Raw genomic sequence first — 27759 nt, 5'->3', positions numbered from 1 at the left:
GATGATTTATTTGTTCATTCAGCAAATGTTATTGAGAGCCAACTCATGTCAGAAACTGTTCTGGACATTGAGAATACAGGGTACACAAGATTGATTAGCTCTAGTCTCAGTCATCAGGGAAATGAATATGTAATTTCACCCTAGACAATAGTAGGAGGGAAGAAAGACATGTGATGTAATAGGGAGTGACTAGTGGCAGGAATGAGCTGAGAGCACTGGAGAGTTTCTCAGGCTGAGTTCCTCAGAAATTGCAGCTGAGAGAGAGGTGCATGAGCTGCCTCTTTATGAAGGAGATCAATCCTGTGAAGGTGGAGTGAGCGGAAGGAGAAGATGCAGGAAATATAGAGGCAGAGTCCTGGGGGAGAAACCTCTAAGGATTCACTTATCCATTTCTATCATCCATAATTTAAATCTAAAGACATCTAACTCCTGTGCTCCCAGGTTTTGCACACAAATAGATGCCTCTACTGAGATCTTAAGGGGAATGCAATGAGGTGTCACTGACCTGTGGCTGACTGGACCTGTACCATGTGTACAGGCCTGGCCATAGGAGCAGCGGCCTGGCCATAGGAACAGCAGCCTGGATGAGCACGTCCAAGGCCCAAGTGAGTCTGTAGCACAGCATGATCAATGCATGCAATTCATGCCTTGCACCGTCTCCATTACATTTGGCTCCCATAGTACCATCAGGGGAGTCCAGTTTTATAAAAACAAGAAGTCTTCACTTCTTTCCTGAAAGGAAAGGTAGCAACTAATCAGTTGCCTTGTTCTTGGTTGGCCGCGATCGCTACATGACCCATTTCCTGCTTTCACTCGGCAAAGAAGCTTCAAAAGATACTCAGGGAATCAAAAAAAAAAAAAAAAAAAAAAGATACTCAGGGAATCAATCCTTCAGGACCTGGGAAAACTTGTTCCTTCCTCTGTTATATGATAGCAAGTCTCACCCCTCATGGCAACCAGAGCCAATCACTCCTGGCAGCTTGGTAAGGTGTTTACTTTCTTGTTCTGTAGACATAAGTGACCAGGTGGTAGCCACAGACCAGCTCCAGGGCACACTTGTGATTCCTTCTGGCAGAAGAATTCTTTGGGAATTATGATGTCTAATTCCATTGAGCCTAAAGAGGGGAGATGTAGAGCTTGAAGTCCTCATGTGGATTGCTGTTTTGGCCCATGAGCATGTGCTCCACTGCCTTCTTGAGTGTGGCACCCTACCATGTGGGTGGTGTCCCCAGCATGGCCTCTTACCCGAGCTTTTACAGGTTACTGGACAGTTTGGTCAGATCTGCTGCATCTGGGCACTACAGCTGGATATGATCAGTGCATCCAAGGGTCATCTGTCCATGTTTATCCCTCTTTTGCCATAAAATGTGTCCCTTGGGCTGTTTGTAGCACTGTATGGGCATACCATGTTGGAACATACACACCCTAAGTCTTCATATTGTAGTGCTGGCTGAGGCTCTGTGTGCCAGGAAGCAAACCATATTTAAATGTGTATAATGAGGGCAACCCCAGTGGCCCAGCAGTTTAGCACTGCCTTCAGCCTAGAGCGTGATCCTGGAGACCCAGGATGGAGTCCCACGTTAGGCTCCCTGCATAGAACCTGCCTCTGCCTGCCTCTGCCTCTCTCTGTCTCTCTCTCTCTGTTTTTCATAATTAAATAAATAAAATCTTTTAAAAAATAGATTTAAAAAATATGTATAATGACAAGTGTGTATTGATTCCAGTATGGGCACATTGCTAAGCATTTCAGGGTGGAAAGTGTCCATGAGCTGACTGGTCTGATCAAATAATGGTGCTCAGCGCCAGTCTCTGCTTTTGGCAGGTTGGGAAGTTGATAGCAACAGTACCCTATCTTGGATTTGGTGAGAGAGAAAGCAAGCCCATGACCTTAGCCCTTGTATAACTGACTCTATCCCTGCTACCACACATGCTTTTGTGGATGGAGAACTATGGTGCAGTAATGAGGTGGCCAAGGAGAAATGCTTGATGGATCATCTGATCCACCTAGGTGTTGGGAGCCACCTGGAGAAAGATCCTCTCTGGTGGGCACTCATGGGAGACCTTAAGCATTTGTCTGCTTCCTGACTGTTCCCACTGTTTCATCAATTTGCTAACTTCCCCAGCCCTTCCTGTACTTGAACCGTGAACTTGGCCTCCTCCATATCTCTCACTAGCCATGACATTAGTTACCGCCCAGGACTCTGCATTTCCATAGCTCAGCCCAATTCTCTCTATATGAAATAGAGAACAAAGTGAACCTTTATCAATATTGTTCTTCATAGGATTCCCCTCTAGCACTGTTCTTTTGAGCCACCACTGAGAGAGGTAGTAGTGAGGCAGAGACCATCTTCTGCTGACACCAACATATTATGTCATGACATCTGTGAATTGGGTTATAATTTTTTTCCATCTCTATCAGGTAAGCACTGGGAATGTTCCCCAAATAAGTGTCTTTTTAGGCAGAGAAGTGGATGTCATGGACATCTTGCAAAAGAAGTGGATGTAAAGAAGAAGTGGATGTCAGGGACATCTAGACTACCTGTTAACAAGATGTACTCATTATCCCTCGACCCACATGGAGCTTTTCCTAATATAACAGTTTCATCAAATACTGGATTGCTATGCCCACATGACTATATGGCTCAGTGGATTTGAAAAAAAAAAAATAGTTTATGGTGGGTAGCCAGTCATACAATCCCTGGGAGATCAGTTTCTTTTGGGTTTCTCTCATCCTCTCTTCAGTGGCATGTCAAGACATCAAGACAGATCCAATATTTCATCCTCTTTTATTATAGGTCAATATTGTGTCCAGATTTCAAGGAGCCATCCCAGCAGTGCAGGAAGATCAGCTCCAGGGCTTATCCCCAGAACTTTGAATTCCAAGTCATGAATGATACACTGAATATCACTACATTCTCCCCAACAAGATTTATATTCTGACTATGCCACAGAAGTCCACGAGCCTCACTTTCTCCTCAATATATGTTTTCCTGGTGGCTAAAATTCCTTTTTCATTTGAGCTGCCTTCTCCAGAAGAGGGTTGTGTTGAGACTTGACTTGTTTTCAACCTGGAGGCCATGTAGGGCAGTGTATTAATTGCCCCTCTCCTGCATAACAAACTGTCTCCAACAGTTGGGGTCTTAAAGTAATAAGCACTGATGTTCTTGTTGTTCCTTGAGTCAGGGATCAAGGCAAACTTAGCTGGGTGACTCTGACTTGGGTTATCCCCAAGTGCAGTTTAGGTCTTGTTTGGTGCGGTAGCTTCAGGTGAGGGCTCAGCATGGGGAGGGTCCTATCACTTAGATGGCTATTTGCTTGATTCAGCTCTTCCCTGGTTGTTGGACTGAGGATCTTGTTTCCTTGCTAGAAGTCTTATGGTGCCCTGCCTCAGTGACTTGTCAGGCATACTTCTCCACAGGGCACCTCACAACGTGGCATTTGGCCTTCCTTGGAGCGAGCAGTTGCATGACAGAGGGAAACCCAACATGAGAGGCGTGATCTCTTTTTAGCCCTTGTGTGGCTTTTGCCATATTCTATTCCTTAGATACCATCACTTGTTCTGGCCCACACCCAACAAAAGGGTATTACACGAGAGTAAGAAGGCCAGGAGTTGAAGGTTGCCGGCTATCTTAGGGACATTCGGTAATATGTGATTCTTTCAGCCCATCCTGAGCACGTGAGCTTTAAAGCATCAGTGGTTGTAACAGTTCAACAGTGAACGTAGAGTTTAATCCTTTGAGATTCAACTTTTAATAGCTCAACTGAAAGTGTTTATAAACTATTAGTTGGTCTACTTGTGTCTGCTAGAGAATAAAACAATATTCGGTGTTTGTCCTGGCATTTTCCTAGGTGCTTATTTAAGTCACACAGTCAATGACTTAATGATGAAGGCCACATTATGAATTTAATGGGTCCTGGGTGCTTTTGCTTTGTTAGACCACTACTACACACACACACACACACACACACACACACACTACACATATAAATATATACATATGTACATTGGTATAGACATAACATTGTCTTACAATGACATTGGTGTAATGACAAATATAATTCAGGTTGGATTATATCCCTTTCTTTTTCCTTCTGATTTAAAAAGACACCAAAACATAAAACATTTTCATGGGCTCTTAAAGGTGTCATAAGTCCTGCATGAGGTAGATTAGATTTATCATCCCTGGAGCAAAGGGTGTGCAGGAGAGAAGAACATAAAGTCTGGGCTGAGCTGCCTAGGTTGAATTCAACAGCTCTGCCATTTCCGACCCAAATACACAAAAGCGAGTAACTTGGGTGTGTTCACTTTCCTTGTCCATAATGCATGGATCATCATCTTACCTACCCCACTGCATTGTTGTAAGAAACTGAAAGGATTTTTACTTGTGTAAAAGGCAATGTAACTTCATCAATATATGGTTTACATCTTTCTGGGCAAATGGAATGACTGTAGTGCCCCACCATTTGGAGTTAGGCACAGCCACATGAATTCATCTGGCTAAGGAGATGAATTCTACTAATAAGTGGAAGTGATGGGTATTAATTTTGGGTGAAACTGCATAATTATTGGTCTTACCTTTCTGCCTTGCTCTTTATCTTCCACAAGGTTGAAGTAAAAGGAGTTAAGATGTTGTCCTATGCATGTAACATGGGAACATAGCATGAGTGAAAAGGAAGCTCTGTTTTTTTTAATATTTTATTTGTTTTTCTGGGGGGGGGGAGAAAGAGAGAAAGAGAGAGAGAGAGTGCACAAGCAGGGGGAGGGGCAAAGGGAGAGGGAGAGGGACAAGCAGACTTCATGCTGAGTAGGGCCTGATGCAGGGTTTGCTTTGCAGGGTTTGATCCCACAACCCTGAGATCATGACCTGAACCTAAACCAAGAGCCCAATGCTCAACTGACTGAGTCGCCCAGGTGATCTGAAAAGTAAGCTCTGTTGTATTTAATGGCTAAGTTATTAGGGCTGATTGTTACAGCAGGATAATGGATCCTATACTGCCTCGTGCAATATGAAAATATGAAGGGCTGGACCTGTGACATCAACACTCAGTAGACATTTTATATATTAGGACACAGGATCCTACAACATTTGAATAACTTTCTTTGGAGTCTGATCATTTGGATTCTATGATCTACCTATACCATGGTAGACAAGTCACACCATATATACCTCTTTTTCCTTATCTGTAACATTAGGTTAATAATAGTACACATTCAATAGCTTAATGGGAATTTTTAGTATGAAAATAATATAAAATACACAGTGTGGACAATAAGCATTCCTTTTTTCACTGTTTAACTATTACTCGATAGAAAACATTACTTACTGTACTTATTGTACTTACCTGCACAGTAAGTACACAATTATCGGGATTAAAGTCAGGCCGAGATTCTTAGAAAATATTTATCCTATGGGAAGAGAGATGCCAGTGAAAATATTAAAGTACTATGCTGTGAAAAAGACCCAGACAAAATAATTTTCATTAGAAATATATAACAAAATGCTCTAAATTTAAGTGGGATTACAATGATACAAAGTTTAACCTAGAAATTGAAAGACTAGGATGTGTTGGATTTGAGTAAATAATGGGGAAAGACAGTAAGAATATTTAGGACAGAAAGAGGATCAGTTGAGAACCAGATAAGATTCTAGTACTTACAGTTTTGTAGGAATCATATAAGACAAGAGATTCAAGTGGAGAAGCAGACTGGTGTCTGAGCATTGAGGTCCTTGTGGGGAAATGACCCACACAGGAACTTCTGTTTTCCTGTGTGCACCTCCCCTCAGGTGAGCAAGGTGCTCTGTCCAAATGGGAGATCTGTGGGTACACTGTTCTAAAATCAAGGGAGTCTTTTGCAGATTTGGCTTCTCTTTAGTCTGGGGAGAGGAATAGGGATGGGAACCAGGTTGGTGTGAGAACCCAATGCTTGCTGAGCTCAGGAGTGATGCACATTCTCATTGCATCTTTGTGATTAAGTGTCATCCGTGGCTCAGGTCCTCTGCCTCCCTCAACCTCACTATTTCCAAAGTGCATGCATGAGGGCCCCTAGCCCAGCCTCTCTCCATTTTAGTCTTGATAGCCTGTAAGGATCACTTAGAGATCAGGTCTGATTCATTTGTTTCTACAAATCCAATTATTAGCTCAGCTGAGTATTCAATATATATTTGCTGAAAGAATCCCTGAGTGGCTAATTCTTGCTATATTACACTCTGCAGGTTTATTATATAAGGAACACTTCTGATAGTTTGTGATACTGTCACTTCCTCTCTTCAAGTCATTGGTGGCTCCCTATTATCTGTTGAATTTAGTTGCAACTCCTTTCTCTGATCTGCTGCACTGTTCTCATTTTGACCCCAATTACCGTATCCCGACCCTCCCAACCCAAGGCTGCATGAGCCTCATTCTCACTAACCCATCTAGGAGGTAACGGATGTCACTTAAGGATTTGGGAGGGGTGTTGCAATCACAATGGTTAACACTTATTTGGGCATTTGTAATGTACTGGATAAGGGGTTGAGAATATGGGTAACTTGCTCAGTAATCAATTTGGGTAGTAATAGGCGGAGACAGGTATAAACCTGAGCGATGCGGCTCCAGTTCCTAGCCTCAGCTGCTACACCCAAATGAACTTCGTATTCATTTTGACAATGTTAATAAAGCTCGAAATTTAGTGTGGATACTTATAAATTATTATTATTATTATTTATTTTTATACTCATTCATTTTTTTTTAAGATTTTTTTATTTATTTGAGAGAGAGAACGGACATGCCTGAGGGAAGCAGCAGAGGGAGAGAATCTCAAACAGACTCTCTGCTGAATGTGAAGCCCCAGCCTGGGCTCAATCTCACACCCTTGAGACCATGATCCGAGCTGAGACCAAGAGTTGGACGCTTACCTGACTGAGCCACCAGGTGCCCCAATATAATACTTCTATATTTTTTTATGCACATTCAGGCCACTAGGATACAGACTCGATTCCTCTGGTTATAGATGTTCTCAGTTCTGTGCTCTGGAGTCCACATTCCCATGTAAGTCATCAAAGTCATCTAAGTCATGGCTGCTTTTATACATCCCAGTTTCTCTTCCTCTGATTCCCCTCATGTACTCTTATGTTGAGGCAAACCAAGCAAATATACTGTTACTACTCCAGCTCTCTCCCCTCCCCTCTTCTTCTCTCCACATGGCACAACTTTCTCAACCCCTTAGGGCCACCTTCAGTGTTAACTCCCCTAAGCAGCCCTTGAATTCCACTGGAATACTTGTATATTCTCTGAATTCATCTATGTATAGATTGTATATGTATCTTCTAAATTAATTCTTCCACATTCTCTGTTTTATTTATTCAAATGCATAAATAAATATCCCATATTAGGCTGTACACTATCTAATGTAAGGGACAATATAGACAAAGAGCGTAAGTACTCCAAACTGCATAATGGATATTATTATAATAATATTATTATTATTAACTGCATAATGCATATTAAATTTAAGAGATTTAGACCCTCCTGTAATGTCTTCACATTTCACTGTGGCCCTCCTGTCTATTCGCAGGAAGCTTCTCATTGGAGTTGTCTATAAATTCTCAATTCCTATTGCTTCTTCTACTTATTAAAATGTCTCCCATTCATCCTAGAATATTTTCCAAATATTCTAAAATTTCCAAAATTGTCCAAATTTCAGTGGCTTTTACTTTACTAGGCCGATGACCATTTCTTTCCAAAGTTTACTCCATCTTTTACCAGCATTGGAAGCAGGTGCCCACTTCCTTCATCTTGCAATACAGTCTGGATTTGGCTTCTGAAATTCTACATTCTCTTTTTTGGTTTACTCTCAGCCAGATTAGATGTCCTGTGCTCTCTGCCTCCCCTGAGGTCAAAATGAAATGTTGGAAGTTCCCAGGGATCAGTTGGAAATCCATTTCTCTGGCATAACCACATTCTTTTTTTTTTTTTTTTTTTTTTCTAAGTTGATTTGGTCCAATCCATGATACCAATTAAGGAAGATGAAGAACTACATTATTTCAATTACATGTAAGCACACTCCATCATTGGATCCTTCCTAAGGCTTGAGTTACAATCTCTGTTTTATCCTGAGAATGGTGAATTATTCAAAAAGTCATGCACTCTCTAATTCAGAGGTTAAAGTTCCTCTTTGAGGCAGACCTCAATAGATCTAACTAGATAAATAAATGGCATGTGATACTTGCCTCTCTGAGCTATACCAACAGAGCATAAATTATTTGTTCTGGTGGGTTTCTCTAAGACTGCTTCCCCTATAAATGGTTTGAGAATTCCCTCCTTCAACAGTCCATCTCCTTGAAGGAGCTCCACAGGTAGCACATCCTAAAAAAAAAAAAAAAAAAAAAAAATCTGATTCAGGCACATAGCTGGACTTTCTAAATCATGCAAATTGAATAAAATGCTCATTACATTTATGACATTTTCACAACTTCTAAAAGATATGTGACTTCCTGTGCAGAGATGATTATACTTTTTATCCTTTTCAGGAATATAATTGTCAGTTTACCTAGAACTTGGGTTTATGAAGCAGATTATCATTGCAATTTTAAAGCTAACTATTAACATGTGTTTAGCAGAGACTATTATGTTTTACAATATTAAGCAAAATAAGTAGATTCGTAATTGCAAATTGAGCTAACCTTTAAGGAGTTATTAAGTTTTAATAAAAAGATCTATGGTTATGTATGGCTGAATAATTTTTTGAATAATTGAATAAAACAAATATATTTTATATGTTTTAAATTACAAATTTAATCAATTATTTTAAACATATTCCACCTCAAAAGTCTTCAATGACTTCATGATGATTTTTTTCCCGTAGATTAGAGAGAAATCATTTAGAGGAAAGTCACAGAATGGTTTTTCAAGGTCGAAAAAAAGTAAAAGAATATCAGATGTCCTTCATTTCAACCAGAAACATTCATCTGGTATTTGTGGGTTCAGTGTACAATCTAGATGCTGCCTATCACCTATGAGTGGAGCTGTCAGTGCCAAGGGAGGAGGGTCGTCTATGTGCTTTGCTCAGTTAATAACTTAAGGGAAGTTTGTTTGTTTGTTTATTTATTTATTTATTTATTTATTTATTTATTTATTTATTTTTGGGAACCCCATTTAAAGTGAATCCTGGAATGTAACAGTATATATACAGAACTTACTGGTTACTGTTAATATAGATTTCAGTTGTGACTTGGAGCCATTCTGGAAAAGTGTTGCAATTTGGAATTAGGTTGGTGGTTTGGATCTTAGGTCCACACTGATGTTTTAATCTTTTTCAAAATTTTAAATTCTTTGTAAGCTAGAATTTTCTCTATTAAGAAACAGACACGATGTAGTACCACCAGTGTGACCCCAATATCATGTGAGTGCAGGACAAGAGCCTGATAGGAAAAGAAAATCATTCTCCAAGACCTTGCTCTGTATCATGATGATAGTTAAAGAAAACTTCCCAAATCAGAAATGAGCAGAGCAGATAGAAGAATGGACTCAAAGTCATAAAAGTTCTGAAGTATACCAGCTAATTCATGCTGCCTTGAGCATGTTTTACTCTCTGCAAAAGGAAGAAAGAGAATAGATTACTGTTTCTCAACCTCTTTTCACTTGAATACCTGAGATCATAAAGAATGAATGGCTGATGAAAGATGTACTACTAAATTATCCAATGCAAACTTAGATTTCTTTGAAATGTCCTGATTAACTACTAATGGGAATTTTGCTTTCTACTTCATAATATATACATGTTTTTTCTTAATGTGAAATGATTCTTTAATTACTTGCAAACTAAATGACTTGACTTCCTTCTTTCCTCAAAGCTTTGGGGAAAACTGATATGCCACAGAGTTTTTTCTTGTAGCTTTTCAGATACCTCTCCCCCCCGTCCCACCAGCTGTGCAACCATGTGCCCACAGGATTGATAGTTCCAAATTTGAGAAGCACTCTGTGGGACGACTTCTAAGTTTCCTCCCAGCCCTAAATTCTATTCAATTAATGAGCAGAGAAAACATTAAAATGAGACCCATTGTAAGATTAATCTATTAAAGGAAAGGTATAATTAAAAGAATTGCTTAAGCTGGAAAAGAATGTGGATAGGAAGTAATTAACATCAACAAATTACATCCTCTCAGATGGTCCAACGGAGGGATACTCTTACAGGAAGTCTGATTATAATAGATATGACCTGATGAAGTAAAACATGATCGTGGGCTTTGTTTTGCTGTTTTTTGGTTTATTTTGGTTTTTGCTAATAAATCCTGAGTAGAGAGATAATCTTGAAGGCAATATACAAGCCAACTTACAACAAATTCCAACAGAAAGGAAATAAAAATGACCGAACAAGGTACATATTTTGAACTAATTCTGTATCTTCTTTATGAATAAAGCAAAGCTAGTTGTTGGATGAAACTAATGCATTTGTCAAGGGGCATCAACTCTGTCTTCTGTACAAATTTCTATTTCACTAACAATGAGGTAAGAAATAGACTTAGTCCTGTGTTATCTGCTAATGAGACATGGATGTGATGATGTCCATGGGTACTTTTTCTGGTTTTGAAGATAAACCAAAAGGCAGTAGGTTACAGTGACAGCCTATGATGGAGAATACATAGTATGTGCAGAAACCTTTTTCTAGCCAGAATTATTTTCCTTGAAGGAGGAATGAGGTTCCTTAAAAAAGAAAGACTATGGGTTGAAATTTGAAGAGATTTTTTAGAAGGCAATCACATACTAAACTAGTTAGATAAGCTCCTTCCAAGAAAAGGGAAGAATGTGTAAATATACAAGAAATGTTTCTCAAAAATACTGGAAGCATGTTATAGGTGATGAAGTCCAACTATTTAAATATGACTGGTATAAGGCACATGTGGGGAAATAGTAAAGATGGGGCCAGAAAGATAGTAAAGGGCTGAAACAGTCTCTTGCGGACCTACTAATTATATGATTTCATCCTTAAGTCAATAATAGAGAGAAATTGAGTCATTAAAAAATGAAAGTAATATTCTGATATTTATCTTTCTTTTTATTTTTATTTTTTTGATATTTATCTTTAGAAAGATCACTTGGGAAACACAAAAGATATTCTTTGAGAACGGAGGAAGGGCTTAGAGACCAATTGGAAGACACTTTCAATGTCTACACAAGAAAAAAGGGCCAGAATATATCTTGAAAAAACGTGGACCAACTTCAGGGTTCTGTGGAGTTGAACCAACAAACTTGGTGACTAGCTCAATATGGGGGATGATGTCAAGAAAAGTTAACCTCATGTGGCAATTGTATCTGACTTGTTCGCTCTTATAGCCATAAATTCAAATAGCTTTTGATTCATGATAGATACTTAATAAATATGTATTAATTAAGTTAAAGAATAAGTATGTAATGGTTTGTGTAACTTTTGATATTACAGAGGGTATATGGGTGAGAAAAGATGCCATGTGACATGTGAGATAAAGAGTTATAGATTATCCCGAAGAAGCTGTTCAAGAATCAGGTAGAAATAATGATCAGAGAATTCAAATGGTGTAGTGAGCTATATTAGACACACACTAAAAGCAGATAACAATAAATTCTGAAAAAAAAGTATTTTTAAAAATCCAGCCATTTGTAAGTACTAGAAAGCAAACTGAAGCAAAAAGAACATGGAGATGACTTGACAATCGCACATAGGAAGTGATATTTTTTCCAGAAGAGACTTTTGAGGAAGGACAGAGTTGAGAAACCAGAGCTCAAGTAGAAAGCCACAGTCATTATGGCTTGATATGCATAAGGGAGGAGATTGGAGCTATTAGAGGAGCTGAAAATTGAAGATTTGAATCTCCAAAAGGGGGGAATTAAAAAGAAAGATTCCACAAATTATATATATTATATATAGTCTTCTCATAAGTTACATTAACCACTGAGCTGTGAACTTGGAGAAGACCTCACGGAGCTCATTGGTTAGCTAGAGTGGGAAAGCTGACTGGAGCAAATACATTGGCTGCTGCCATCACAAGAGAGAAAGAGTTTGGAATTTGAATTCTAACAGATTAGAAGAGTTTGGTAAGCACCCCGGGCTCTCCATTAAAATAGGCTCATTATCACCAAATGCGAATTCAAACCTACACAATTCCAAAGTGCTAATTTCCAAAAAACAGTACTTTACCTGCCTATAAACTACACTCTCAAAGGAAGACAACACAACTGAGAATCTCTATAACATACCCAATGAATCATACACAGTGATGAGTATCTAACACCAAATTACTAAATTCAAAAGACACATGAATATATAACCTATGCTTAAAAGAAACAGTAACAGGAGATGATCCTATGATGACTCTAGCTTTAGAGTTCACAGTTTAGAGTTTTATTGTTTTCAATTAAAAAAATCATTTTTAACAGTTGAGAGTTTTAAAGCAGCTATTATAAATGTAATCAAAAATTTAAAATAAAAGGTAATCATAACGAGGGAAGATGTAGCCTTAGCAAAGAAATGGAAACTATGCAAAACTTGGGAAATATAGAAGTAAAAGCTATAATATCTAAAATGAAAAATATCTCTAATGGAATTAGACATTGGAAAGGAAATAACTAAAAAAAATTATTAGTAAATAAATAAATTAGTAATGGATTATATAATCTGAAATAGAATAAATGGAAATACATTAACAGAGTCAGCAACTTCATAAAACAATATCAAGCACATTTTTGGAGTACCAGAAGAAGAGAAGAAAAAAAAAGTGATTAAGAAAGAAAATGAAGAAAAAAAAAAGAAAGAAAGAAAGAAAGAAAATGAAGAAATCAGGTCAAAGTCCTCCCAATTTGGTCAAAAACATTTACTTCTAGATCCAAAAAGCTCTTCAAACCCCATGCATTGGGAAAGATCACCACCACCAACACCACCAAAAGCTCATCATGACAATGAAGGAATCTTGAAAGAAACAGGAGAAAAAAAAAATCATGTGATAGAGGGTTGTAATGATTAAATAAGAGCTTACTTTCTGGGGTGCCTGGGTGGCTCAGCGGTTGACTGTCTGCCTTTGTCTCAGGTCTTGGTCCTAGAGTCCAGGGATTGAGTCCTGCATAGGGCTCCCTGGGGAAAGCCTGCTTCTCCCTCTGCCTATGTCTCTGACTCTTTCTGTGTCACTCATGAATAAGTAGATAAAATCTTAAAAAAAAAAAAAAAAAGCTTACTTTCCAACAAAATCACTGGAGATCAGAATATTAAGGAAAGACAGCTTTATAGCATTGAGAAAATATGAATTGTCAAGCATGAGTTATATATACAGTGGAAATATTCAAACTAAGAGCAAAATAAAGATATTTTCAGATCAATGAAAGCTGATAAAATTCATTACCAACAGAATCTCATGAGAAGAGATATTTAAAGAACTATTTAAATTGAAGGAGTGAGACATCACATAGAAACTGCAAACTCAGTTCTATAAGGAGTGCAAAGTATTTCAAATGTTAGTAAGTAAAAAGGCATTTTAAAAATCTCTTCTTATTTTTTTAAAAAACAGTTAATTGGTGCACCTGGAAATTATGGCATCATGCTGTGGAGTTTTTAAGTATATGAATGTAATATATATAAAACTATAATATTAAAAAGGACTGGTGTATTTTCAGTTATTTTGTTGCAAGGTTCTTATATATTGCATGCAGTAGTACAATATTAACTCAGAGTAGGTCATGATAAATTAAAGATGCATAATTTAATCCCTAGACAACCACAAAAAGTACAAAAGAATGTATAACTAAAAGTCTTTAGAATAATATTAAATGAAATATTAGAAGTATATGGTTTACCCAAAATAGGCCATAAATAGAAAACAAATAGCAAAATGGCAAACTCTCACACAACCATTTCAATAGTTACATTAAATATAAATGAGATAAAGGTCAAAATAAAAAACAGATATTTTCAGATGGTACAAAAAAACCAGAAGACCTTATTCTTCCAAATAGTTTAAATATAAACACAGGAATAGTTTGAAAGTGAAAAGATGGAAAAGATATAACATATAAACAATTTGCACAAAATTGGTGTATCTATGTTAATATTAGACAAGGGAATTATATTAGTTTTATAATGTTATTATAATAAATCATCACAAATTTATTGATTTAAAATATTGAAAATTTATTATCTTAAAGTTCTATAGACTAACAGTCTAACAGGGTTCTCACTGGGTGAAAAAGTGTTGGTAAGGCCGTATTCCTGTCTGTAGTGTGTAGGGGAGAATTTTGTTTGTTTTAAAATTTTTATGTTATCTCATTATATTAAAATATCTTCTAAATGTTATCATATCTGTATTTAATGTCTTTTAAATTACAAAAGTAAGATGTAATCACCTTTTTCCCTGTAAAGTACAGCAAAACAAAATTATAAAATTACATGTCTGCTCACATGTCTTAACTTTTTGGTATTCATTCACTCTATTATTTATTTACATACATACTTATTTATTATTTTAGCAGATTAGGTGAGACTATTTCTCCTTCCTTTCTCAGTTCCTTGAATTTGCCTTCATTTGCTGAGTAATCTGTCTCCATCTTCCGGGCCTGCAACTTTGCATTCCTATGATCCTTATACCTTGGGCACAACTCCTTCAGCATCTTCTCAGATAGTTTCTCTGATTTTAAGGACTCATGTGATTAGACTGTGTCCACACTGATATTTCAGGGAAATATCTCTACCACAAGCTCCTTAACCTAATTCCATCTGCAGAGGACCTTTGCCGTTTCACATAGTCATAGATTCTGGGAATTAAGGCTTGCATATTTCAGGAACCATTATTCTGCCTACCATAGTAATATCAAAGGTCCATTAAAGATTGAATATTAAAGATCAATATTAAAGATCAATAAAATATTAAAGATCAGTTAAAGATCAATAGGAACACAGAACCATTGTAACCATCATCTGATAACAGAGGAAGATGAAGCATAAACTAAGTGAATTGGTAAGAGAAATAGACAATTTAACATATACAGTTAGAAGCTCTAATATTCCTTTCTCAATGATTGATAGAACAAGACAAAAATCCTTAAGATTATAAAAGATATGAGAAGACTATCAACAACTCTGATCTAATTGATATTTATAGAACACTACACACAATAAGTGCAGAATTCATGTTTTCCTTAAGGGCACATCACCAAATTCACCAAATTAAACCATATTCTCTATCCCAAAAGAAGTCTCAATAAAATTCAAGTTTGAAATCTTAGAGAATGTATTTTCTGGCTTTAAAGGAAATTATTTGAAATTCATAATAAAATATGGCATTTATAAAATGCCCAAATATTTGGGAATTGATAAACTTCTAAAATAATGCATTTTTTTCAAAGAAGAAATGGCAAAAGAAATCAGAAATTACTTTTAATCAAGTGATGATTGAATTATAGCATATAGAGGATTATGGAATGCAGCTAAGTCAGTGCTTAAGGACATGTATATTTTTAAATGTTTATTACAAGGGGTGAAATATTGAAATAAATTAAATTCTCACCTTATAAACTAAGGAAATATGAAAGATGAATAATGAAAGTATAAAAATATAGGGAATAAGGAGCAGAAATTAATTATAACACAGAAAAACAAATACAGATTATTAACAAAATCCAAAGTAGATCCTGTGAGAACATAAGTAAAATTCAAATCCCTTAATAATGCAGCTCAGAAAACCATTATAATAAACACAAAGTATCAAAACCAAGAGTAAAAGGCTGGATATATGTTCATATCATAGAGATGATAAGAGGAAACATAGGGAGTATAAAGAAAAACTTAATGCCAACAAATGAGATAATTTAAACACTACTGGCAAATTATTTAAAAATAAAACTTAAAAAAAAATAAAAACTTAAAAAATGGATAAAATAGATGAATAAAATAAAATATGAATATTTGTATACTTTTTAAAAGTAATTGATTTCATAATCAAAGACCATCTCTTAAAAAAAAAAACAAAAATCCAGACCCAGGTAGTTTCACTGGTAAATTCTCTCAAATATTTAGAAAGAAAGAAAGAAATATTAAATAAATATTTATTAAATAAATATTAGATAAATAAATAAATAAATATCTAGAAAGAAAGAAATAATACCAATCTTATGCCAACTTTTTTCAGCAAGTAGAGGAAGATGGAAAATTCACAACTTGTTTTATTTGACCAGAATATCCCTGAGCAGCACAACCTGAAAAAAAACATAAGAGAGGGAAGTTATAGACCAATATGTCTCATGAACCTAGATACAGTAAATACTCAAGGAAATATTAGCAAATCAAATGCAATTAAATATAAAAGTTACTATTTCACGACTCAGAGGAAAATAAAGCATATACCTACAGAAAAATCTTGTATAGGAATGTTCATGGCAGCTTAATACATGATAGCCCCAAACTAGAAAAAGCCCAGTGCCTATCAATAGGAGAATGGATATAAAATCGCTGGTATGCTTATAAAATTGAATGCATCTCAGCAGTAGAAATTATGGACTATAAGAACACAACACCATGAAGGATTCTCTAAAGCGCTATATTGAAAAAAGAAAAATAGGCCAAGAGAGTCTCAACCATATTAATCAATTTTGTGTGAATATCTAGAACAATCAAATCCAGTCAGTGGTCATAGAAAGAAGAACAATGTTTGCCTCTAAAGAAGAGGTTGGTGGGGCACCTGGATGGCCAGTGGAGTGTCTGACTCTTGTTTCTGGCTCAGATTGTGATCTTGAGGTCTTGAGATTGAGCTTCACATTGGTTCCAAAATCAGTAAAGAATCTGCTTGAGATTTTCTCCCTCTGCCCCTCCACCTGTTCTATAAATAAATAAATAAATAAATAAATAAATAAATAAATAAATCTTAAAAAAAAGAAGAGGTTGGTATGAAGGAACTTTCTACTTCGTAAAGCCTTTAATATATTTATTGATGATTATATATATATATATACACACACATGTATATCAATGTATATGAGTGTATATATACAAATGTATATATATATACTTAACTCATCAAATTTTGCACTTAGCATCTGTGCATTTCACTGTGTGTAAATTATACCCAAGGTAAAATTGTACAGATCTAGAACTCAGGAATGTGATCTCAGTTTGAAATTTGCAAACCTGTACACACTTGTCAGAGTTGGATGCTTAACTTCACCCAGGAGGGGTATGCAGAGTAAGAGGACAGGATTGCTGGGGATGGCCCCTGGAGAACACAAACATTTAAGAATTGTAAGAGTGGCATCTTTATTAAGTCCCAATAGTTCATTTTTGCTTTTGTTTCCCTTGCCTTCATAGATGTATCTTGCAAGAAGTTGCTGTGGCCGAGTTCAAAAAAAGGGTGTTGCCTGTGTTCTCCTCTAGGATTTGATGGATTCTTGTCTCACATTTAGATCTTTCACCATTTTGAGTTTATCTTTGTGTCTGGTGTAAGAGATGTATCAGATAAAGGGGTAGTATCGAAGATCTATAAAGAACTTATTAAACTCAACAGCAAAGAAACAAACAGTCCAATCCTGAAATGGGCAAAAGACATGAACAGAAATCTCACAGAGGAAGGCCTAGACATGGCCAACAAGCACATGAGAAAATGCTCCACATCACTGGCCATCAGGGAAATACAAATCAGAACTACAATGAGATCCCCCCCTCACACCAGTGAGAACGGTGAAAATTAACAAGACAGGAAACTACAAATGCTGGAGAGGATGCGGAGAAAAGGGACCCCTCTGCACTGTTGGTGGGAATGTGAACTGGTGCAGCCACTCTGGAAAACTGTGTGGAGGTTCCTCAAAGCGTTAAAAATAGACCTGCCCTACGACCCAGCCATTGCACTGCTGGGGATTTACCCCAAAGATAGAGATTCAGTGAAACGCCAGGACACCGATGTTTCTAGCAGCAATGTCCACAATAGCCAGACTGTGGAAGGAGCCTCGGTGTCCATCGAAAGATGAGTGGATAAAGAAGCTGTGGTCTATGTATACAGTGGGATATTCCTCAGCCATTAGAAACGACGAATACCCACCATTTGCTTCGATGTGGATGGAACTGGAGGGTATTAGGCTGAGTGAAGTAAGTCAGTCGGAGAAGAACACACATTATATGGTCTCATTCATTCGGGGAATATAAAAAATAGTGAAAGGGATTATAGAGGAATGAAGAGAAAATGAGCGGGAAATATCAGAGAGAGTGACAGCACATGAGAGACTCCTAACTCTGGGAAACGAACTAGGGGTGGTGGAAGGAGAGGAGGGCGGGGGGATGGGGTGACTGGGTGACGGGCACTGAGGGGGGCACTTGATGGGATGAGTGCTGGGTGTTATGCTATATGTTGGCAAATCAAACTCCAATAAAAAATATACAAAGAAAAAAGACTGGCATCTTTAAAAGAAATCAAGAACAAAAGTGCTAATGGAACACCTTGGTGGCTCAGCAGTTGAGAGTGTTACTTTAGCTCAGGGAGTGATCCCAGGGTCCTGGGATCAAGTCCTGCATCAGGCTTTCTGCATGGAGCCTCTTCTCCCTCTTTCTATGTCTCTGCCTCTATGTGTTTCTGATGAATAAATAAATAAAATCTTTTTAAAAAGTGCTAACTATAAAAGAAAGAAAATCATAAACTGGATCATATTAAAATTAAGAACTTCTTACCAGAAGACATCATTAACGGAATGGAAAAGAAACCCATATAAAGCGACAAGGTGAAGCAGATAGATGATAAAGAAAATAAAAAGAAAGGAAAGGAAAGGAAAGGAAAGGAAAGGAAAGGAAAGGAAAGGAAAGGAAAGGAAAGAAAGGAAAGGAAAGGAAAGGAAAGGAAAGGAAAGGAAAGGAAAGGAAAGGAAAGGAAAGGAAAGGAAAGGAAAGGAAAGGAAAAAGAATGAAAAGAAGAAAGAAAGAAAGAAAGAAAGAAAGAAAGAAAGAAAGAAAGAAAGAAAGAAAGAAGAAAGAAATAAAGAAATAAAGAAAAAAGAAAAAGAAAGAAAGAAAGAAAGAAAGAAAGAAAGAAAGAAGAAAGAAATAAAGAAATAAAGAAAAAAGAAAAAGAAAGAAAGAAAGAAAGAAAGAAAGAGAGAGAGAAAGAAAGAAAGAGAAAGAAGGAAAGAAAGAAAGAAAGAAAGAGAAAGAAAGAAAGAAAGAAAGAAGAAAGAAAGAAAGAAAGAAAGAAAGAAAGAAAGAAAGAAAGAAAGAAAGAAAGAAAGAAATGAAAGGGAGGAAGGAAGGAAGATCATAGATATAATAGGTAAATAGAATATTACAAAAAGATTGTATTTAGGACATATAAATACCTTCTAAAAATCAATAAAAAGTCCAAATAACCCAATGGGGAAAAACACTAGCACAGACATGTTCATAAGAGGTTTCTAAAAATCTCCAAAAAACACAAGAAGAGGCTCAATTTTATTAATTCTCAGGCAAGTGTAAAATATAACCACAATACAAAATCACTTCTCTCCATCGGAATGAACTAAAGGATAAATGATGAAAAATGCCAAGTGTTGGGGGGGCACATACTGCCGCCCATCCTCTCGCACACTTCAGGTGGGGTTGTCCATCGGCACACTTAGTGTTTACCGAATTTGAACACACAGCCCCCCAACTCCACCCCTGGGGAGACCTGAAATAGAAGGCTGTACGTATATTCCTGAAGAGGCTTGTGCTGGCACGTGTGCAGCGGCCCCGCTCAAGCTGGGGATGATGCTAGCGCTGCCACCACCGAGTGGGTAAGTAAATTGTGTCATGTTCACATTTGCATACTGTACAGCAATAATGAGAATCAACATTGAATCAAAACATGGATGAATCTCATAAACAAAATGTGGAGCAAGAGAAGGTCTGAGCAAAGGAAAAAGATGACATACTGTCGTTGCCTTGGGCAGATGGCGGTCACCTGGGCAGATGGGAGAGGCGGGTGTTGGTCATGTTGTGTGTCTCCATCTGAGGACCTGTTACAGAGGCACATCCCTTCTCTGAGGACATTCGTCTAGCTCCACGCTTAAGAAGTGCCCCCTCCACGGTGCGCTGGTTAGACTCCTAGTGACCTGAAACGGAGAGACCGGAGGACAGATTGTGTGACTGTGTGACCTGAGAGCTAGCCAGGGAACTGACAGGAACATTTATTGTAGGCTCATCGTCAGGATTGTTGTTGTTTTTGCTTTTTGTTGTTGTTGTTGTTGTTGTTGTTTTTGAAAGGAGGTTGGGGAGCAGAGGGCGAGGGAGAGAGAATCTTAAGCAGACTCCAGGCCCAGCAGAGAGCCCACATGAGGCTGTATCTCATGACCCTGAGATCATGACCTGAGCCAAAGTCAAGAGTCAGATGCCCAACCCACGGAGCCACCCAGGCGCCCCTCATCTTCGGACATTCTGATTTGACTGCAAGGATGGGAGCAGCCGGCCAGGTTTGAGAACCACGGGTTTCCACGCATGGAGAGAAGACAACTGAGCATCTCTCCGTCCTCAGACACTTTATTAGGTTCATCATCCAGAACATCGCGGAAGTGGGTATTTGGTTCTCATTTCTCATGCATGGCTCTTCCATCCTACACACATTCTCCTCATGTGTGGTTCTGCTGTGTACAGTGTCCCTCTCGCATCCTAACACGGGTGGGTCTTTGGGTCTCCACCAGAACAACAGCTTTGTGTGTTGATGTCCACCCGCAGGAAAACCCAGGGGGCTCCTCTGCTGCACTGTGAACAGGCTGATCTCTTTCTCTTGTCAGAAACAAGTCGTTGCTTACAGTCACATCAGAGGAAAGTAACGTAAAGGGAATCCTAAACCTTATTAGCATCTCTCCAGGGATGGTGACCCCACAAGAGAAGTCACAGCTATTAAAGCATTTCCCAAGATTCGCTTGCTCTCCCCCTCAACTCCTTTATGCTCCAGGGCTTTCCTTTGACCAACTCTAAATACTGTCGCTGAACGTTTCCTTCGGTCCTGGCCTCCCACCAGCTCCCCACCTTGGAGGGAGGACGCGGTGGTTTCCATCCTTCCAGTCCCCCTTTGGCCTGTGGCTTGAGGCCCTCTGGGGAGGCTGGGAGCTTTTACTTCCTCTCACTGCTTTTCATGTGATTCCTGCAGAATGGTGGGTTTGGGAGGATTAACTTCTCTTCTTCCTTCCATAAAATAACACATTTCCTCAAAGCTTCCACCAGTTTGATAGTCAGCCATCTTTACTTGCTCAACTATTCACACTTCTTGCCCTCGTTGTCCTGATGGCTTCGCAGCACACGCACACACCCTCTACATCACTGTCGTCTCCGGGCCACAGGATGGGCCTGCAGCCTCCTCATGCTACTGTCATGTCCAGTTCGCCCTCTTGGCTTCTGAGACACCATTCCTCCTGCACTTTTTCCTCTTCCTGAGCCTCTTCTCAGGACTCTCTGATCTCTCCTGGCCCCACTTCCTCCTGCTGCTTCCCCAGGGCTGTTCTTTGCTCTCTCACCCGTTGCTCCATTGTCTGCATGGTCTCGTACTATTCTGTGTGAGAGCATCTCTCTGGTGTCTTGTCTCCAACTCATCCTTACTCCCAAGTTCTAGTCTCATCGTTCCCTTGACTGAAGGGCACCCACCTGGGGTGTCCCTTGCACGTCACAGCCTCCACGTGATGACAGTGGAGTGCACCATCCTCTCCCTGCGCTGTCCCATCCTGGGTGTCTCTGTTTTCCACTTCTATCACACATGCTCAAGCACTCTGATTCTGCTCTGCTTTCTCCAACCATCTGGTCAGTCACAAAGCCCTTCTGATGCTTTCATTTCAGCATATTCCTCTTTGTTGGTACCTTTAAAAAAAAAACAAAAACAAAAACAAAAAACATGTTACACTCTTATGGTCCCTGATTCCTTCTTACCAGATTTTTAAAATCTTAAAAATAGGTCCTGGTGCTCATAATCCTCAATTTTCCCTGCTCATCATTGCTTCTTCAATATCTCATAAAAATTCTAATCATGCTACTCTTGTATGGACCTTAATAAAATCATCATCATCATCATCATCATCATCATCATCATCATCTTGAGGTTTACTGTGCTTGCTACCCTTACTATCACCGCCATTATTGTCTTGCAATTTTGTAGGGCAATAAAAAATTTTCCTGTAATTTTGTGGACCCATTCCTTTTCCCAAATGATACACCAAGTGCTGATTCCTTTCTCATTACTGTGATAGTATCCGTGCTCTATTTCCCCTGCAGTGTGGCCTAAAGTAACTACATTCGCAGTGGAATCCAGCCCAATGCTTGGCTCACACGAACGAGTCAACGGTAGTTTCCTGAATGACTCAATGTAAAGATAAATGTTATCCAATAATATGTGACGTTAGGGACTTCTCTCCTGTTCTGCTCCTGGCCTGGCCGAAAATGATCCTTGATGACTGAGAAGCATTTAAGAAGGAATAATTGAAGGTCCCATCTCAGGTCTGTAATTTCCAAAGCATTATACACTTTTATCTACAGTCTTTATAAAAACAACTGTACTCTCAAACTAAAATTTTCAAGTGCCTGTGGAGCCCCCTCTGCCGATGGGAAGCCAGTGTGGCCCACTGTGCAGGGGAGGTTTTCTTGCCGTGTGCCCCGAAACAATGACAGAAATTTGGGGAGAGCATAGATGCGGAAACAGAAATAACTTAATTGTGGAGTACAGAATCATCCCAGTTTCATGGGCTAACATTCTCTCTCAACTTTTAATATTTAGGACCCAACTGATCTTCCTTAGATCTTTCCAGCTTCCTTGAAGAAACAAGAGCACATTTTGAGGAAGCCGATTCTACTCTTCTTCCCTATTGAATCCACATGCTCTTCTGCTTTCCCTCCGAGAGAGGAAGCTGAGAACATGCTGGGTAAGGTGTTAAAATTATTTTAGTAATGAGGGAGCATGCGGAGTAAGGGGTGTGAAGAACGAATGAGCTGAAAGAGGGACGTGTTCTAAGTTAGCATTGCTAAGTTTGTTTTGTACTGTGAAAAATAGCATGCATCAATTATGCATGGATAATATTATTGCAGCAATAAGCTTATTCAAGTTTATACCATTGTAAAGTGCAATATATAGCCCATTTTTATGTGGGAGGAAAATTCAATGTTTCTCAAGGTACCTAGGTACAAAAATATGTTTGAGTCTCCTTTGACCTTATGGAAATTTCCCTTCAAGTTTACAAGGAAAATATAGCTTTGCCTCAAGAGGCCCTTCTTTCCAATTCTTCTTTTAAAAAGATCCTTTCTTCAAGTTTTTTAATCAAATAAGGTGTTGACCATGTTCTTAATAGAACAGAAATCTTGCAAATAATAGATCAATGGAACAGCATGAATCCACCTTTATCATTTAATGAATCCTTACAGGGGGAAAAAAAACAAAAACAAAAACACCACCACCACCTACATTTAATTTAATCCGTTTCCCAGAGCACAATTTGCTATTGCCCTTTCATTTATGAAAACTATGTTTAAAACTTTCTTTTAAGCATCACTTCATGTTGTGTTTTCAAACAGTTAAAATATCAGCAATTTACAGCACCCTGTTTTTTAGCAGTGCGAATGTTTAAAATAGCTGCAATTAATGTGCTCATTAGGAAGGGAAAGAGGAGGAAGACTTGCACTGGGTGGAAGCACACCCCAATCTAGGGTTTAAATCGCAAGTAATTAACTCAGGGAATTGGTGAGCTCACGTGTCTCTGATTACCACCCCTCCCGCACCAGCCACTCGCACCACAGTTTGTCCTGGAGCCACTGCGCATGGATGCCAGCCGGTGCAATGCCTGCTTCCCCTCAAATGGCAAAATGCAGTTGACAATGGCAATGTTGGCTTGTTATGCAAAAGTATAGGAGAGACAACTTTAAATGTGATCCACTGAAACACTTGTGAAGGTAGACAAGTTATGTAATACTGGCTTTTTTTTTTTTTTTTTTAAATATGAGAAGCTAACTCTTCTTACTAGTCTAGATGTCACCCTTATCAAAATTAATATTAGAACATGAGGAGATGACTTTAAATTGACCAAATGCTAAAAATCTTGTGGAATTGTCTTGAGGGTGGGGTAAGATGAAGCTGTGTGAGCAAGGAACGTGCACACACATACACGCGCACACGTGATGTCCATCCCAACACACATATATACTGTAGCCACAAAAGACACATCAGTGTGAAACCTTCTTCAGTCTACCCTCTCTCTCTGCCTTTTTTTGACAGTTTTCCCCCACGAGCTGCACTGGCCTCAGGGACCAGCCTGCCTTTCTCTTTGCTGGCCTTCACCTATGCTATCTCTTGTTCATCAAACATTTTTATTTTCACAATGATGGCACTGTTTTCATTCTGTTCTACAGTGATATTTATGTCTCCAATGGCTTATCTATAGATTGATTCTGAATGTGGAAAATGAATCTGCAGTTTTTGCACTATTACCTCTCAAGGTGATGGAATGAAAAATATTGTACTTAGAGCCGCAAGTAGAAGAACTAAAATAATCTCTGGAAATTGTGGAGGGGGAAGTCAGTGTTTAAAGCTAAATATCATTTTAAATAACATAATGAATAGGCATTTATGAAATTGGTAAACAAGATATGGCTTCAAACATTAAAAGAAGGGGCACCTGGGAGGCTTGGTTAAGTGTCCAGTTCTTAATTTCAGCTCAGATTATGATCTCAGTCTCATGAAATTGAGCACCACATCCAGCTGGGTGCTGAGGTTGGAGCCTGCTTACAATTCTCTCTCTCACTTGCCCCTCCTCCCCCTGGGTTGCGCATATTCTCTCTCTTTAACTAAACAAAAGAAACATGAAAAGGAGACTTGAAGCAATAATGGTTCTCCATGTTTGGTGTTGGGAATGGGGCCTGGATTAAAGAATGGGTTGTGTGAGTATCCACTGCATTTTTTGATAAGCCCTTTGTCATACTTTTATATTTTACCCATTGCATTTATTTATTTTTTTCCCCTACATAACAGAACTGATGTTAGGCTAGATGAGAGAATAGAGAAGCAACTTCATAGAGGAATGTGCTTACCTCTCTGACATTTCAACCTCCTTTTCTCCTCCATTGCTCATGTAGCTTTGGTGCTGGTCCCAAAGGACACATCCTTGAGTGAGTCAGCCTAGAGAGCAGTAGATATATTCCTTTGGTTCTCGCTATGTTAAGGTGCTAGCAGTAGCTCAATTAAACATGAAAGCGGTTGAAAAGTGACACAAATCTGTCACTCCAAACCCACATGCAGTCTCTTTCTTATTATTTATTTATTTATTTATTTATTTATTTATATTTATATTATTATTATTATTTCTTTATTTTTGCTTGTTGCAGTTCAATTTGCCAACATTTAGCATATCACCCAGTGCTCATCCCACCAAGTGCCCCCCTCGGTACCCATCACCCAGTCACCCCAACTCCCCTCCCACCTCCCTTTCCACTACCCCTTGTTCGTTTCCCAGAGTTAGGAGTCTCTCATGTTCTGTTATCCTCACTGATATTTTCACTCATTTCTTTCCTTTTCCCTCAAATGCAGTCTCTGTAATCATTTCCTTTAACAGAATTCCTGAACTGCCCACAGTTACTTTAGTGCCCCCAGAGGCACTGGGGAGAAGTGTGAAGAAGGAGTGTCTATGTTGGTAAATTGAACAGCAATAAAAAATAAATTTATTAAAAAAAAACAATAATAATTTAAAAATGATGCAGATGCTAATGTTGAAAATATATCTGGAAAATTAAAGCTATTTCATGATATATGAGGAGAAAATCAATAAAGCTAAATTAAGATAAAAAAAAGAAAGAGTGTTAGAATGGAGGGGGACAGGGATCTCAACGTAGCATGGTGAATCTGTTTTATTTTGGCAAATTTTGTGAAAACGTGGGCAAGTGGACAAGTCCGTAGGATATGCCCCAGGGACCCTTGGAAAGAGTCATGCATGTGGAACCCTGTGAAGTCTTCATTTCATTGGCTTCATGGTGATTCTGCCTCTGGATACCAATCTACAATAATTTGTGATCATGGTAGGAAATGACATACAAGGGGATCTTCCTGATTCAGACAGAGTTCTACATCCAAGAAAAGAGAAAGAAAACCTTTCAAAGAATGTCTGGTCTTGCCAAAAGAAGAGTCATTATATAGAAACTCCGTGTGTCCAGATAAATTACCACCTGAAGTTTGATTTTGGATACTGGTCTTTCTATGTACATTGTAATTTCTTCTAACATTATTTTTAGATAATCTTTTTATTTTTTTCAGATATTCTGATTTGAATTCAGCAAATCTGGATTTTCATCCATCAGGTACAAAAAGTTATTTCAACTCATTGTGGGCCTTGCCAGCCCACAGTTTAGTTTAAGTGGAATCTCTGTCTTTGTTGAACAGATTGTGAAATTATGTAAATACTTTACTGCAGTGACTTCCAGCCAGTGCTGTAGAAAAGCTCTGGACCTCCATTCTGAATCTCAAAAATAAGGGACCATGAATAAATGGGTTTTGAGGTGTCAAGTCCTGTTCTGATATTCTAGTTTTGATCTTTGGCCAATCTCACATTGAATAATGTTCACTGACAAAGTGTAGTGTCATCCTTCCACTAGGAATCAAGGAAGAATAAAGAAAAAGGGATGGCTTTTATTCACATCCTGAGTGACTATGTGCTTCTTTGAGCTTACTTTCTCATTTATAGAATGAGTACACTGTGAATGATTCTTAATCTATATGTATATGGGGGTTGCTAAGTGAAGTTATGGTACAACGTGCCTAGCATGGCATCTTGTACCTTTGTTTAATTATTAGCTGCTATCATCATCATCATCATCATTATCATCATCGTCGTCATCATATCAATCAACTTAAGAATTGCATGTCTTTATTCTCTGGCCCAAGTGCAGCTGGGGAGCGTGGCGGATCTTACACGTCAGCAGAAGACAAAGGGTTCGTCTGAGCAGCTGGCCAGCAGTTAAGTGCAGACGTCTTTATGCATGTGTCTCTCTAGTCATCCTTGAGAATGCAAATAAAGATAAACGAAAACCACTTTCTTCCTAGGCCCCAGGAGCTAAGTCGTCTGTGGAAATGAACTTCCATTCTCTCTGACAATTAGTTTCACTCTAAAATATGATAATTCTTTGAAGGCGCACCATGAGAGGAAATATGGCATGCTCCCCGTTAAGCAAAGGAAATATACGGTGCTGCCAGAGACATTAATCTCATTTGCTCTGCACCTGATTTTTCACCGTTGGAATATTGCAGCAAAGCTCTGTGCTAAATCTCAAGCAATTTAGCTCAACAAAGTAGATTAGTTAGAGCCAACGCAAAGCTCTACCTTATAACTTTCTTTCAGTGAAGTGATATTCAGATAGATAGTCTGAGGCCTAGACTCCGAACTGAGATGTTCTGCTTTTTCAGTTCCAACAATATTAGATGTGAATAAAGATAAGGCAAACAGGTACCTGTGGTCTGGATTCTTCCTCCAAAAACAGCAAAATCTTAAGTAACTTTTATACAGTCAGTGCCTCTTCCCAAAATGGACATCTATAGCGAAAATGGCTCATAGATATAGGTCGGATGAGAGGTAAGAGGGTTTTTATGTATGTCTACCTAGCTCTGAAAAAATCGTGTCTTATCTTTTTCCAAGGACACAGACTTGACTGAGCTATTGTTTTACTGAACGTCATTAAATACCATGGCTCTATACTAGGCTCATCTGGAACTTGAGCGAATCCATAGGCAACAGTTTTGTTGAATGTTTTGTTGTTTGATACAACCAATTACCTCTTCTTTCTTCACCCTTATCACCCATCGTACATCTGTATAG

Source organism: Canis lupus, chromosome 21, assembly GCF_048164855.1.
Source record: "Canis lupus baileyi chromosome 21, mCanLup2.hap1, whole genome shotgun sequence".
In the NCBI taxonomy this organism is placed as follows: Eukaryota; Metazoa; Chordata; class Mammalia; order Carnivora; family Canidae; genus Canis; species Canis lupus.
Note: the sequence above shows the minus strand (reverse complement) of the source record.